The following is a 17,166-nucleotide window of genomic DNA, read 5'->3' as shown; positions in this document are numbered from 1 at the left end:
CTCCAACCGCTTCGCGGACTAAATTAATTTGTCCGTATTTAGAAACAGTAGATTGGAAACGTGTTGGAGCATTTCAGAGACGCTTTGACGTGACCACCGCGACGAGATAGAGGGGCGGTCAAGTACCTAGCTTCAATATTATGTCTTGATATATAAGGTCATACTTTCTAGATTATGTCGTATAAATAACCTTGATCGTTTTTTGTAGCGACAAAAAAATGTTATACAGAATATTAAACACTTAACTATGTCCATTTATGGCTGCTTAATACACACTTGTGTAATAAATCATTTCTTTCTCAATTTTTTTTTAATAAATTAAAGTTAATTGTTTTAATTACGTGATAAGATTGTGCTCCTAATAATTAATAAGATAAATTATTCAGAATATTCGCTCGAAAAAAAGGAGAGGCAACCAAATGTATTAAAATTAGTATCCCGATCGCCATCTATGATCAATCTTTTTCAAATCTCTATAATTACATAGATGAATATTGATCATGCTTTAAATTATTGCTAAAAATAAGCGATGATTATTTGACTTAAGATTTATTATTAAAAAGGGGGGTAAGGGGGAGAACGACAATACCATCCAGTCGACCTCAAACGCCAACCTCTCCTGTCCGTGGTGCCCATTGCTAGATAACTGACGAGGCCCTGGCGACCGAGCTGTGGTGGTATAACCACTAACACCTGGCTGGGTAACCTGGCAGAAGAGTCAGCCTGGGGATATAAATAATCTCCAAACGATTGGTGCAGAAGACAAGGGAAAACAACTTCAACTATCTTTCCCATGACATGAAAGTACGAACAGAGAGAATACGATTGCCATGCGACCCGCGTAGGAACCGGTGCCGTTCTGCGTCCGGGGCGGGTCAAATGCGGTCTTAACATCTGTGGACTCAGTGAAACCCATTGGAAAGGCAACGGCTACTTCCTCAATGACTCCCACGCCGTATACTTTTCTGGAAATGACACCAGCAGCCAGAATGGAGTAGCTATATTAGTACCTGTCCACAAGAGGAACTGTGTGAATGGCTTTGAAGCAGTGAATGACAGAATATTAAGCGTCAAACTGACCTGGTGATAGCCAATAGCCTTTTTCAGCACCATCCTCGCAGGCTATCCACTTGGACATCGCCAGAGGGTAAATATCGCAATCAAATAGATTATATCCTAATTAAATCGCGATGGAAAACAGCAATTAGAAATGCCCATACACTACCCGGGGCAGATTGTGGATCAGACCACCAACTTCTGATTTCAAAGTTTAAATTAAAGTTAAAAGCGGCTCGAAGTTACCAAAAACAGAGGAGAATTGAAGTTCAGGACAACTCAAAGTTTTACGCTGCTGCAAAACGGAACTGGGTAGAATGGGTGAATGCAGACTTTGCAGAGGAGACGCCTTAGAGGTTGTGGGGAAGAACTAAAAAACTAATAGTAGAGTCTGCTTCGGTCTCGGGATCATCAACTGCAACATATAAGCGACAACACTGGATGTCAGATAATACCTTAGAACTAGTCAAACGGAGAGTTACGCTAAAGTCAACAGGTGCAGGCGTTAGTAACTTGAACAAACTGTCAGCACAAATTCAAGCAGGATGTAGGAAGAATTATAATGCCTGTCTTTGCAAAGTATGCGAGGAAATCAATGCTCATGCAAATAGAAATGAGTCCAAAGATCTCTACCATTAAATTCGATCCTCACGATCACAAAGACACTTCCTTCCGAGACCAGGGCATTGAAGATAGTGATAGTAGAGTAGTCAATAAGCTAAACCACATAACTGACATTTAGAAGAGATACAGCCCTTGTTCCAGGACAACCAGTCGAAAAACTTTCCCAATACACAGCCAAGAAATGAAAACCAAGAGCCAGACATTCTTCGATCGGAAGTAAAAGCCACCATTATGCATCTAAAGAAATTGAAAGCCACAGGAAGAGATGCAATACCGATCAAAACTATAAGAGCCATAGGCGACATAGGTGTCAAAATCTTCCACAACATATGCAACAAGATATGGCATTCAGGAACACGGCCAACAGAATGGTCTCACACTGTTTTCATTCCTTTGCATAAGAAGGGTTCAACAAAGAAGTGTAGCAACTACCGCCTTATAGCCCTCATATCTCATGCTAGTAAAATCCTACATATATTCAATGAACGACTGAAGAACTTTCTATCCAAGGAAATTGCACCAGAACAAGCCGGTTTTGTAAAAGGAAGGGGTACATGTGAGCAGATCCTCATTGTTCGCCAGATAGTAGAGAAGGCACCAGAGCTTAATAATCTACTTATATTTGTTTTGTTAACGTCTCAAAGGCATTTGACTCAGTAAAATGGTACAAACTATGGAGGGTGTTGCTGGACATGGGAACACCAAAACACTTAGTCCATCTTCTTAGGCGTCTTTACAAAGATGGGATTGCATCCGTGCGGACGGATGATGTTTTATCTGAAGACTTTCATCCCAAGGAGTCCGCCAAGGATGCATAATATCACCGTCCTTGTTTAATGCTTACACAGAACTGGTAATGCGCATTGCTTGAGGATTGTAGTGACGGTGTTGCAATTGATGTGCGCAAGATTACAAATTGCCGATGATACAATTGGCCGATAACGCGACCCTGTTTGCATCCAACGCGGTTTATATGAAAGAATTGCTTCTTAAAATGGAGCGCGTATGTCAAGAATTCAGATTAAAGCTTAACCGCAGTAAGACGAAGATGATGATCGTCTACGATCTACCGGGCGAAACACAACCCACCCGAGCTCACTCAGATTGCGAACTGTGAGGTCGTTCAATCCTATATATATCTGGGAGCTTTAATATCGAATAATGGCGGAAGCATAGATGAGGTCAAGCGACGTATGGCAATTACGAGATCTGCTATGGAGAGGCTGAAGAAAATATGGAGGAGCAGAAACATTAAAAAAGCAACCAAGATCCGGCTCTTACAAACGCTTGTTTGTAAGAGCCCATATTTCTATACGCTGCGGGGACTTTGCGGCAGGTCGAAAAAAAGAAGATCGATTCTCTGGAGATGTGTTGCTGGAGCCGAATGCTAAGAGTTTCGTGGACCGAATTTAGCACCAATACCTCCATTCTTCAAGAACTCGGCATCAAATAGCGTCTTTCGGCGCTGGTTCGAAAGCGCATACTAACATTTTTTGCAAACACGTATCCCGCCAAGGAAATGACTCCACAGAGCGCCTTGTTATTCAAGACAAGGTGAGTGGCATCAGACCACGTGGAAGGACGCCCATGCGATGGACCGACAAAATAAAAACAACTGTTGGCAGTCCTTTGCATAAATACACCAGGCTCACCACTAACAGGGACGATGTGACGAAAGCTCGTGAGGCGAATAACATCTGCGCCATAACATAATACTTCATGGCAACCACGACCGCTCTGACAAGAGTGTCACGACGAAGAAGAATTATTAAAAAGAATAAAAGCTGTTCTGCTTAATATGCAGTAACTAACATTTTTAAATCGTTTTTTTAAATATTGAGACATAATTGCAATATTTGCTTTAAATGAGCAGTCGAGAGACTGCCTATAGCGAGAGGTACTGCCAATTAAATTAGATCATTACGAAAGTTAAATACTTTTCGTTCAGTATTCTCACCCAAATTATCATGATGTTCATGTTTTGAAACTAAATAGTTATAATACCGTTAAATAAATTAATTTAATTAAAAATCATGCATATTTTAAGGTGCTGCTATGACCACTGATAAATTAAAACTTCTAGTTTTGAATAAAAATAATGCAGTCGTATATAATACTCTATATATACTAAATGGACAAAGCAATCAATTGAGTGAGCCGCACACGCGTTGGCCTACCATACCTTATAATTAGACGATATCAATTCGATGCGATAGCGTGGCGGTCTCTTGCGAAACTCGTCCAGCTTCTTAGGGACCATATCGATCACAAAAACACATCGAAACGATTTATTGCATTCATAACTTCAAACAATATAAGCCCATTTTGCTAAGATCGTAAAGATCAATATTCTATATACTCCAAATTTTCATTGGGTCTTTTCAAACTTTGACAAATTTACAACGTTCGCCCAACAAAACTCTGAAAGTAAAGATACGAAATAACCAACTAATATCTCTACATCAATGAACATAAAGCGTAGTTTCGCGAATAATGTTTACTTACATGTGACATTAGATTACGTTAATGGAATGAAGTATGCGTTAGAATCAGGATGCTGTAACAGTCCGGACGCGGGTCTAATTACCGCCGCCACTCAATATTGCAAAATGAACGAAGCTTATTCTCAAGTATACCCTTCGGCTATTACACCCGGTCTATTGTTACACGAAACACATTTAAAGCGTTGAATGGTGTCTTATAATGACCTGGGTGTGCCAGTTCATGAGCTACCGATGGCGATTAATGTGAACACAATAAACAATGTAATGCTTATCTCGATCAACGCTTCAAAACAATTTCTAATTAATCTCAGACACAATCCCAATCAATAAATAGTTATGAAAGTTAAATTACAGAGCATTGCGAGAAACAGCAAGCTAATAATAACTTTCATTAGTGACAAATCTAGGTGAATAAATTATAATAAAATTATTATGTTCAATTAATTTATTCGAGAGATAAGTTATCCTCTATAATTAAAGTGAAGTGTTTTATGAGTGCTATAATAGATTTTTATAGAGGCATAACGTGTGTGATGCCTATAAAATTAGCTATGCACTTGCACAAAACCATTCGAATATATTTGCAAATTATCTTTAGATAATGTTTACAAGATTTACACAATAATAACTAACAAAAATTTGTCACTGACGAATCGATACGTTGTGTCGCTGAAAGATTATTCAGTTTTTGATTATATTTGAACAAAACTCAACGGAAACCTTTTACATTCAAAACTAAAACAATAATAGCTAAAATATTTTTAATACAAAAACAAAAGAAAAGTCAAACTGATGTAACTATAAAGTATGCACTATATTTAATAAATTAGCATTAAAGTCCTTGTCAATCACTTATGTGGAGCAGTGCAAATGATTAGTTCTGAGACGTGCAATGCGTAGTAATGACAGGAAACGAGCCAGTGCCTCTCGTAAAATTGATATGGTATTGGAAATGCTTGGAAGGTCGGCCGACACTTCCTCTCCTCTTGTGATTGTAAGTCTTGATACAAATGTATATAATGGTAAATTAAGTTTATGACCATTGTTGCTTATTTCAGTTATACATAAGCATAAGTCGCTCTTTAAATAATAATTTACCTGTTTACCAAAAACGAATATCTATTGGTTAGGTGAATAAATTAGTGCGTATGTCCAGATATAAATAATTTAACATTTTCAAGTATCTTAAGCTATAAGTTTTCTAGAAGAAAAATCGTTAAGACCGTTTGTTAGCCCTACATATATTATTATGCAATGAAGCTTACAATAAAGACTACTAATAATAAATTAATTAAAGATCAAATAATTATCTACAACATATTGATTTGAATGTCATTATATGCCATATACCATCAGTGTTCATTAAACTCCGCATACAATTTAAAACTATAACGTAATACACATAACATTAATAAATCTGTTCATATGTTATTTTACTCGGAAGTTTTATTTTTAATATACGTAACAATATTTAAAACAGTGAACAAACTTCCACGAAGCACTCGGATATAGATACACGTGGTATATTTATCATTTCACATATAATCTTCCCGCAATACGGCGACGCTCGATGTGATTTTCGGAGAAATACATGCCCTGATGTCCGCAAATTATTTCTGACGGAATGTTAAAATAACAAGGTTCGACATGTTCGAGATCGTCCATCGTTTGCGCGATTATCGGTTCACGGTGAAATTGTGAGCAAACGTGTCCACTCTCGTTCGCATTACGATTTATTTTATATTCAACGCACAAATTATATTTAGTACGAAATATCAAAATATAAAACTGAAATAATTTTGTCTTCCATTTATTTTTATCATGTACACTAGGAGGGCTCAACTCTGATTTCCATAACCAAATTGATCACGATAAAGCATTTTTTACGCGAATACATAATAAAGCTAGTTGTTTTGACTCGATATACAAAGTATTTACCAAAAATCATTCAATACATTACTTTTTTTTTAACATAAGACAGAAGTTTGAAATTAATCTCTTCATAATATTTTACATAGGTATACAACTATCTCATATTCTCAGTTCAGTTTGTCATTCATGTATACAAAAGACATCAACGAACATTAACCAACTCTTATGTTACTAAAACAAATTAAATTTGGGTTCTGCAGCTATTTTGAAATTCAATGCAAGTTATTCGCATTGTGTATTAATATGCGTTATACAAAATTTCGTTTACCTCGATGGTCTATTATACAAGGAAGTTTCATCGTTCGTTAGGCTCGAATCGTGTATCAATCGAAAGCACCCCTTTTTTTACGCTGGAAAAACGCAATACGCGTTTCCCCCACGGGAACAGTGGGGGGGTATGTGGGGCTCACCGATGTCCGAGGCGCCGAGTGCACCCCGAACAACGGAATACCCACTAAAAAACCAGCGGTACCCGTTCCGTCATAACGTGGAGCGCCACGGGATCGCTTGCGCATCCTACCGCGACGCTCTGACGGGCGGCCTGCGTACGCAGGCCTCCATTCTCTAGGGAGATTACCAGGGTACTGAGAACCCCCTAGTCCCAGCGACGCCTATTGCGGCGGAGGGAGAAGGTGCGCATAGCGCCTCATTCTTCTCCCCAGTCTTCTTCGGCGGAGCAGGTTTCCAGCGGCGTGCTCTTCCCGCTCCCGCTCCGCGGCCTCCTTCTGCGACATTACATTTTCACAGAAGGAGACTATTTCCGACCAGCACTCATCGCTTCCGAGCATCGCGTAGATGATGCTCGGCAAGGAGAGGTCTCCGCCGACAACTGCTGCCAGAAAAAGCCTTTGGGACCCCCACGCGGCACACTCCGTCAGGGTGTGTTGCGCCGTGTCGATTGGCGCACCACACTCGTGGCAGGAAGGTGACATTTCCCGCCGTGCTATCTTGTGCAGGTACTTATCGAAGCAGCCGTGTCCGGTAAGTACCTGCGTCAACCTAAAGGAGAGCGTGCTTCGTTTTCTTTTGACCCAGCGACTTAAGTGGGGACGTACCGCCTCCACTGTCGACAGGCCCGCTGTGGGGGACCCCAGATCTTCCTCCCATCGGGCTATCAGGGCTTGCTGGGCTAGAGCCCTGATCCGCCCGACATCCGCCGACCCTGGACGGTAGCCGCGGTCTCTCGCCTCAGCCCGGAAGCGGTACACCTCTGCGAGCACCTCCGCCTGGAGTTCCCAGGGTGGATCGCCCGCGAGGAGCGTCGCCGCTGTCCAAGACACCTTACGATACCCTCTTATCGCTCTTACCGCTATGACACTCTGCGGCCTCCGCAGGAGGGCCCGGTTGTGAGCAGTGAGCGCATCGACCCATATCGGGGCACCGTACAGTGCCATCGACCTCACTACGCCGACATAGAGGCGCCGACATAGCGATCCCGGTCCTCCCACGTTGAGTAGGAGGCAACCCAAGGTGGCAGCTGTGTTGATGAGCTTCGGGCCGAGTTGCACGAAGTGCTGTCTAAAGCTCCATCACCCGTCCAGGATCAAGCTCAGATACTTCATCTGGGACTGCACCTTGATCACCGTCCCGTGGACGGTGATACTCGCCCCCCGAGGAGGGCCTCTCCGTGGACCGTGGAAAAGGAGAGCCTCCGTTTTGGATATGGAGACTCTCATTTCCATTCGGGCCACGGTCAAAGTTGTTCCAACTTCGGCCAGGCGGGCCGCCTCACCAAAGTCCCGCCCCGTCGCGGTAATGAGGGTGTCGTCTGCGTAACAGAGCACCCCCATACCGGGAAGGACGGGTGCCTTCAGAAGCCAATCAAAGCCGACGTTCCATAGAATTGGGCCTAGGACCGACTCTTGTGGAACGCCGCAGCCTACCCGACGCCGGACCAACTTCCCGTCGCCTCCTGCCCATACGACCTCCCTGTCCTGGAGGTACGCCTCCAACAGTCTCCTCAGATAGATCGGCACCCCTTGGAGTGCCTCTCTGATCGTCTCGAATGGGAGACTGTTAAAGGCGTTTGCAACGTCTAACGACACCGCCAGGACCACTTTCCCCTGGGCCACTGCTTCCGTGGTCCGAGTCTTCAGGGCGTTCAAGGCGTCGATCGTTGAACGGCCCGCCCTGAAGCCGAACTGAGCCTCCGAGAGACCCGGACCGGCCTCGTCTAGGTGTTGAACGAGACGAGCTGCGAGAATCTTCTCAAACAATTTGCCCGTCTCGTTAAGCAGCACTATCGGCCTGTATGCCGAAGAGGAGCCTGGTGCCCGCCCCTCCTTTGGCAAGAGCACCAACTTCCCTTGCTTCCAAGGCTTCGGAAACTGCCCGCTGCGCAGACATTTGTTAAACAGCTGATGAAGCCTTGTACCTAGGTATTCTAGAGCATCGCAGAGAACACGCCCTGGAACACCGTCCGGACCCGGCGCCATGTTTTTGGCCCTCAAGCGGCCGAGGGCCATCTCCATTTTTCGCTCCGTGATCAATGGTGGAGCCACTAGTTCTTCTATCACAGAGCGAGGGGCCATCTGTTGAGGGACAAACTCGCCTGGGTGGGGAAACAGTTCCCCGACCAGGTGCAGCACGAGCACCGGCGAATCGAAAGCACCCCTGAAAAGCACATGCACTCACTGGGTCCTTCACCAAATATCTTTCCGTGGGTGGTCGGACTGTCATTTTATCGGATTATCATTGAGAGAATAGATAATACATCTGTGTTTAGGTACACACATGTATAATATTTTCAGATGACAATGCCGCTGTGGCTGATACTCAGACGAGAATAGACATTTTACTATGAATATTTTACTTATCTATGTTTACATTAAAACTTTAAGTCGAAAATCATTATTTTTAAACTCGAAACACAATGTTTTATAAAAAAATTAAAACTGTATCCTTAAGTGCGGGCTATTATTTTTTAGCTCATTTATTTGGCTTGCCGCATGCCTGTGGTGTACTTATCTTTTTTTCGACATACTCTCGTTGCATTATATGGTTTCCATTAAATTTTTTTTCGCACGAAAATATCTTATTAAACAATAAAGAGAGCATTATGCAAAGTCAAAGCAGCAATGATTGGGTCTGGTAAGGACTGGCACGGCGGGCTCGCACGCGCACCAAAAACGTATTTTATAACTACATTTACGCGAAGAGCCGCCGGACGACTTCCAATATTAATATCAGCGTCAACATCATTAAGAAATTCCTTTTATTGCAATTTTAAATAAGTCCATTCGCCGATCGAACTTATTAAAAGAGGCTACCTTTCTCCAAGGTTGTGCAACGTCGCCCTTCTTTTAGCCATTTTCATGTGCGAACAATTCACTCCTACAGAAGCAAAAGATATAAATTACATTTTTTATTTGTTTTTACGTATTTATTATAACTAATATTCTTATCGCTTTAATGTATCCTCTCTACCGGCTTACTCTAAATACATTTATATACTTTATTCAACGGATTAATATTTAAAAATATAATTTTGTGTATAAATTAAATTAAATCACTTATTGACTTTGAGAAACCTGAAATTTCGTATACATTATAGAACCTGATACAAGTGTATCAATGCTAGTCATACGACTTAATCGCTCATATTTATCGTAATGTTTTTTTTCTAACTTCAATGTAATCTTCCTTGTATCAAGTGCGCATTATAATGTATAACACATTGTCAGGCTTAGACAAACTCGTTTGACCGCAAACTGCCCTTGAATCTTAAAGCTAAGTGACACCTTACGACATCTCACTCCCACTAAATACACTTCTTATCGATGAATAACATCACTTATTAATTGTGTCAATAAATACATACTATCTTTGATGTATGACTACAGATACAGATTAGTATTTTGCATAATATTTTCTTATATTTATTTTATGTTTAATGGAACCAATATTATGGACTTTATAGACAAGAAACTACCCCCTTTTTTCTCTACTAGAATCTCTTCACATGAATCCGTATCGCGCTTATGACATATTAAGAGTTATAAATTATTTTTCTTTTTCTAATATACGAAATAAATTATACATTTTTAAATATTTTCTATGATAATATCTATGTTATCATGAGTATCTATTTACAATTATTTCTTTTAATAATAAATTAGCATGATATTCTTTTATGTCCTTTAACGATATGACATTATGAAATAGAATGACTTATTAAAACCGGTACGTATTACGTAAAACGTCCAAAGTTTTATGAAAATTGAACGTCGATTATTCCGCTCTCGTCACAAACAAGTGCATGTACAACTCTAATAATTGCGTCGGAACAAAACTGGAGCTGTGTTACATAAGAAATAAACGTGGTCGCTATGCGGATGGAAACGTAACCAAGGTCTCTCGAAAATAGTGTCCTACTTTGATTTATCGAATAACTAGGTAGAGTATTTTTATAAAATCAATGAATCTTATTTAGCATAAAAGAGATGAGACCCAGTGGTTACAACACGTGAATCTTACGCCGGTTGTTGCAGGTTCAAGAAGTTATTTTAATTTGCGTTCAAATTGATCTCGTTATTAGGATTAAGGGATGTTTTCCTTGATGTGATGAAACGCCTAGCGCGTTGAATGAAAATCTGCCACGAATGTACACAGCCGCAAAACCTTCTCCTCAAAAGGAGGCATTGGCCCAGCAGTGGGACATTTACAGTTTAGATACTTTCTACTATCGAACAGATTCGAACTACTTACTTGATACTCTTAAGAATTCTTTACACATACATATACTTATATAACAAGTCCTCGACTACTTAACATATTTTTAATTGCCCTCTTACAATGAGCAATCGGGATTTATTTTGTTTATGAAACATTGGTATAATTTTCATAGCGGAGCGTTCGATTTAATTACATAGAGTGCGGAAAAAAACTTAAGTATAATGTGTAGATTCATTATTTTGGTTTGTGCTCTTGATGGTATTATCAGGTTGAACGATTTTCTGTGAAAATAAAAAAAAAACATCAGCCGTTAATGTCAGTGGCACAAAATAATTAATCGAGGCCTCCCAAGTTAATAATTCGAGCAAATAAGCACTCACGATGCTGAACTTCCCACAGCGATCCCGTAAATGATGCGAATGATTCGTGGAATCTTGACATTTTTAACATTGCCGTGGTTTTAAAACCAATGCGATTTAAACCAAATTGTAAAACTTATCTTGTGAAGATTCCAGCCATGGGAAAGTTTTATTTACATTATTTAAATGTGTATATCCGCTGTTTTAACGTCCATAGCGGTTTATCTTTAATTGTGATTTGTATTAATGATATGCGATGAATTTTTGGTACTATCCTATAATAAGAATTTATCGTGTTTTTTTTTCATTATCGTTATTGGTTAGAATAGACGAAATAATGTTAAACATTATTCAATTTATTAAAATGTACATTACATTTTAACAATGTTATTATTTTAGGACTACTGAAAACAATAGTTGATTAAATTAAAAAAAGTCGTTTCTTTTGCAAAGAATAGCATCAGGTACTCGTAATATGTACCGAGTACATTCTGAGTCATGGAGTGATTTCACAGACATAACCATAGGATGGACAACACTGAGCCCAGCTTAAATTTCTAGTCCAATTTTAAAATTAAGCGTGTGAAGTCCCGCCTAGTAACGTTGTAGGTTTACAGATATATAAACATACGCATTAAAATACTAATAATAAAATACGTATCCCCAACTCTCTTAATCACGTAAATAATTTTCATTGACGTTATCCTCTTACGAGTTCCATATTTCAGCAATTACTTCAAATTGATATGACAATCCCTTTTTAATATTCTATATAATTTACCAAAGACTATTAACGCGCTCTTTGCAATCAAAATCTCACTAAAGGTTTTTCTTTATATCATCCAATTTATCTCAAAGAAAATGTATATTAATTTATTTATTAATTAGTTTAAGTTTTAACCTTAAGTGGAACCTTAGGGACTGCAAAATATATTCATGTCTGTTATATAAATATAATTTTATTTATTAACAATTTTATAACAAAGTTATCAACCTGTTACGAACATACACTGATAGAAAATGTAAATAATAAACTTGTTGTACTTTTTATGACGCTTTTAATAAAGCTTTATTGAATAATCTGTATACATGCAGTTTTCAATTATCAGATAATGTAATATATAATAATAGCTCGTATAGAATTCATTGAATGTACCTAATTGTTTAATAATAAAAAAAAACAGCATATCAGATTATTTCTTATTCTTATAACAACAAGTAAAACTTATTATAAAGTAATAATTTGTTTTAAAATTACGTTTTTGTAAGGAAGTCCCCCATATAACGGTTGTCAAGCAACGCATGGTATTAACATATTTCATCTTGAAAGTGAACGAGATGCAATGAAATGTCAACATGTAAATTATTTGTTTATTACTATAATATACACTCATATCAAAATGTCAATTAGAGGAGAATCGTATAAAATAATTATATATGACATTATAAATACATGCAGTAAAAACATTATTAATTAATATATCATTTAAATAATCGTAAATACAACTACCGTAACTTATAAAAATGTATTTTTTATTTAAATATTTATGAAATTGAAATATATTATTTTGTTATGGAGTGAAAACGGAAACTTTTGAGTTTTAACAGTTTTATAATCACAATGACGTGTTCATTACATAACTTATATCATCAATGAATACCGCCATGCGTTATTCCATAAGAGATTGATCTGCACCAACTCATTTACTTTGAATATATCGTGTACAACAAAGAATCGTGCGCTAACGCGGTTTAATTAACGGACGTCCATCGCTGTCTTTCAGATTAAAAGATCCGTTCTGATATTGATTGATATTGCTGCGAAATGCACTTGTTTATATTTCTGTTTAATCTCCTGTAAGAAGCTCTCTCCGACCTTTTTAAATCGGAGCAGAAGGGGATTAGGATTGACAAGTATGATTGATGAAAACACGTTGATGTTCACTTCGAATAAGCGAAGTTGACAGATTATTTATGAATTATGATATGAGCTCAAACAAATTGATTGAAGATTAATTGAATTTCAATTATTGTTACATTTAATTTATTTCAATTAATTTCAAAATTTAGTAAAAATGACAACGATTAACATATTAAAAGAAATTCCAGCAACTTAGGTAGTAGATAGGTACATATATGATAAATAGCAGTACAAGAAGATAGTATCTGAGTTGAAACAATAGTCGACATATTCGAGAATCGGGCGCAGTTTTGAAATGTGATAATGTAAATTCCGTCACATTAGTGGCATGTTTAGGAGTTAGGAGGTAGAAAAAGAATAGCGACAATTCATCTCGATTTGTCGGCGGGTCACGGAGGAGGTGCGCCGTCGTGACTGCAACCGATGTTGGTACCCACATGCGCACGTTTGCCGCAAATCAAAGAATTTTCAGCGTTCGAATTCAATTCAAATTGACGTTTAAGAGATACAAGACATTAAGACAATTAACCGATTGTAGTAAAGATATTAAAATTAAGTAATGAAAAATAACGATTATGAAAAAGTATAATTTGTCTCCAAATGAAACTAAAATGTCTTATTTTAATTAATAAAATACTTTATTTTTATTTATATACCTTTTTATTTTTATTTTTAACAATATTAATTCGTGTATAAACAAGTTCAATATTCACCAAAAGGTTGATTTTTTAAAAATCCATTATCCATGATTTTATCAATAGTTTAATTCTTACAATTAAAACTATGTTGCAATATGCAACCAGGTATTGCAATGCTATGTTATTTTAGCAAAGGGCTTATTTAACGAGGGCCAAAGCTTGTGGCTGACGTTTTAAGTGATACTTAAATCTTGCGGATCAAGTATCAATGATATTTTATCACAAAATTATTTATGTTCTATCCATCACAGAGGACTTTCACGCAAAACTGCATGAAAACCACGCTAAACCGAATATGAAAATTTATTTTAATATTTAACAATGGATTTTAATATTTAATACTAGGAAATAAGATTCATTTTCGATATCTTAGATTTCACAAAGAAAATAATGATTTAGGGTTCATATCTGTCAGCATTGATTATGAGCACAAAAAGGTTTATTAGTCATTGTAGTAGTCGCATGATTTATTAAAAACAGAAGCCATAATTTTATTTGTTCTGCGAAATATTTTATGACTTCGATTAAATTAATTACTCGGCAACTTCTGTTGAGGAAAATAGTCTTTAATATTTCGTCGCTAAAATTGATTTTATAGGATAAAAAAAACATCCTTGCAGATAGATATTCATGTTCTATTTAAATATTTCACAAAATTCTAATTGTAATTAGGTTATAGTACAATGCGTGTGAAATGATGATGCAGAGATTTTTAAACAAATATCGATAATATTTTATGATGAAAAAAAAACAATAAAAACAATTATTTTATCTGCTTTAACAATATATTCATACTTTACCAGAGAATAATATTACAAACGAATTATTTAAATAAGCGCATTTCGTTAACATTATAAATAATATTTATGAATATAATATAGTAATGGATACATGGTATTTATGTAATATAACATATAAAAAATATTAAATTATTAAATACAACTCAAAATTCCGCATTCGACAATAAAAGTTGCACTCCTAACTGGCGTGTAATTGAATCTGACTGACTATAAGAAAGAAGTTAAACTTTAAGAATTAACTATTAACATTGATATGACCTTATCGTTGATCGACATCAATCTCTAGATGTCTTTGTGTAAAAATACAGAGTGATTGGTTTTTATGGTAATTTGTTCAAATTGTAAAAAGTGTATGTCAACTCGATTGTATTTACAATAAAAATAGCGGAGTCTGGTTGTGCAAGTCACATCTCGTCCCAGGATCCGTCATCAAGGCCTTGCTTATTCGTGCGCGACTGTACGTGCATCGGCCGAACTAAAAATGAAATTAAATCGAACCGCTGTTATTGACGTAACAGCGTTTGATTGAAAAAACTGTAGCATTTACTTTATAAATAATATGAAGAGCATTCAAAAACAGATTTTTTTTTAATAGAAAAGATTAACGCTACAGGTTGGTTTATAACAAAAGTGACAAATTACATTTACCAAATAATAAATTTAAAGTATATGATATTAAAATGAACATTTAAAAAACAACAAATTAGGTAAACCCTTCTATACAAACTTATAAGAGTGTAATTTTCTTTAATACAAAATGTATCTGTAAATAATAATAATATCAAATTTAGGGTAGCATCCACCATCCAATTTCAATTTAACTAACGTGTAATATGACAATCCAAAACTTTGTCCTTTTTTTATAAATTATATTATTATGATTAAGTTACTATCATTACGGAATTGATATACAAGACTTGCAAATAAAAGTTATAGGACTTTTTTTAAACAAATAAGTATCAGCCGAGAGAAAGTTTCCAGTCTTTCATTTTTGTACCTCGGAAAGCACGAAAATTTTATTACTTCACCCGAGCTCTCTCTAGTCGCGCACTCCCATTGGACAATGAGAATGTGAGGAAGAGTACACGTATGTGCACACTTTACACTAAAATATCTCCTACGCAGTTCTCTAGTCTCCTCCATCTCCAACAAGACACACAGCACACATGTATGAATATAGTCAAAGCACTTCATTCTATAAGGGTTAAAGAACACCCTAAAACGAATTAAAGTAGTTCGTACATATTACAGCTATAGGTGAGCTTGCACAAAACCCTACCACGAAATTCATATTTTCTTGGAATACCTACTTATTATTTGTTAAGTAATATTTATTTTATTCATCCTTTGACAGCGAAAGTAATAAAAATAAAAACCACCATTAAAACTACTTAGATAGTACTGAACCTCTCCTAAAATACTATGTAGCTTTAGTCTATATTAAAATAATATATGTATATATATATACTGATACGTCCGGTATTACTCAAATTTTATTGTTATTTATAATTTGATAGGAAAGGTAGGTATGTCTATAAAAACAACGATTGCCGTTGTTTTTATAATATTACGGCGGAACCAGCAAATGTAACTCACATTGGCCGGTTCTTCTCTGGTCTAGGGTTTTTTTTAAAATGTTTCTTACTCATTCAATAACAAATAATACTTCCACCGTCTACGTTAAATAATGAAATGTATTAAATGAATAATGCTTAATCATATGTATACTATTAAATTATACATTTATTTATTATTTTATATTATTCTTTTTATTATAAATCGTAAAATATTAACATTACTGTCGAAAATAAAAAATAATTTAAGTATTTTATAGTCTCCTCGGTTCCTCCATAAAAATTATTTGATCAATAAACTCAATAATGGCTCTTCTTTTATAGTCTTCATACCTTGAACTTAAGATTTTGTATTAAAATAAGTAGGTTAAAGATGATTTGCACCATTTTGATACAAACAAAACTTGTATGTTCATAAATTTTATGCTTTTTTTGACATGTTAACTGAGATGTAAGAAAAGTGCATTGTGGTGATATGGCCTCGTATATACTACTAAAGGGTTTCTGGTCAATATTAGCATAACCACTTTAAAGTGATAACAGGACTGTCTTATTTACTTTTCACTTTTATTCCTTCCCTGTTCTTGATGATTTTTTTTTAATTTGTACAGCATGACGAGTACTTATAAAAGAAAACTACTAATATGCTACTACTTACAACGATTTGGTAGTACATATACTAGATATATACTTATATACTGAGCTATATCTGACTTCGACCGTACATTGCAATTTAACGTGTCTACCTCTTACTTATCTGTCTTAGTTTTTTTTTTCCTGCTTGGGTGGGCTGATAAAAATATCTTCAAGGGATAGGCATGCTTTTTATAGTTAGTTCTAGAATAATTTTATTCCTGGTACGCATAATAAAGTGTTAAATAGCATGTTAGGAGATCGTAAGCAGTTTCATTTTAGAAGATTTTTTGTAGGGAAACGGAATGGCGACAGATCTTCAATTAACACTGCGAGAAGCGTATTAAGTAATGAAATATAAATAATAATTATATATTATAAATGAATATAT

The 17,166-nt window shown here is 36.5% G+C and overlaps 1 pseudogene; it reads left to right on the top strand.

Moving 5' to 3' along the window:
• Positions 1-798: 798 nt before the first annotated feature.
• Positions 799-4,370, top strand: LOC126772040 (uncharacterized; annotated as a pseudogene).
• Positions 4,371-17,166: the final 12,796 nt, after the last annotated feature.

This window comes from Nymphalis io, chromosome 11 (genome assembly GCF_905147045.1).
Source record: "Nymphalis io chromosome 11, ilAglIoxx1.1, whole genome shotgun sequence".
Taxonomy (NCBI): domain Eukaryota; kingdom Metazoa; phylum Arthropoda; class Insecta; order Lepidoptera; family Nymphalidae; genus Nymphalis; species Nymphalis io.
This window is presented reverse-complemented; position numbering and strand designations above follow the sequence as displayed.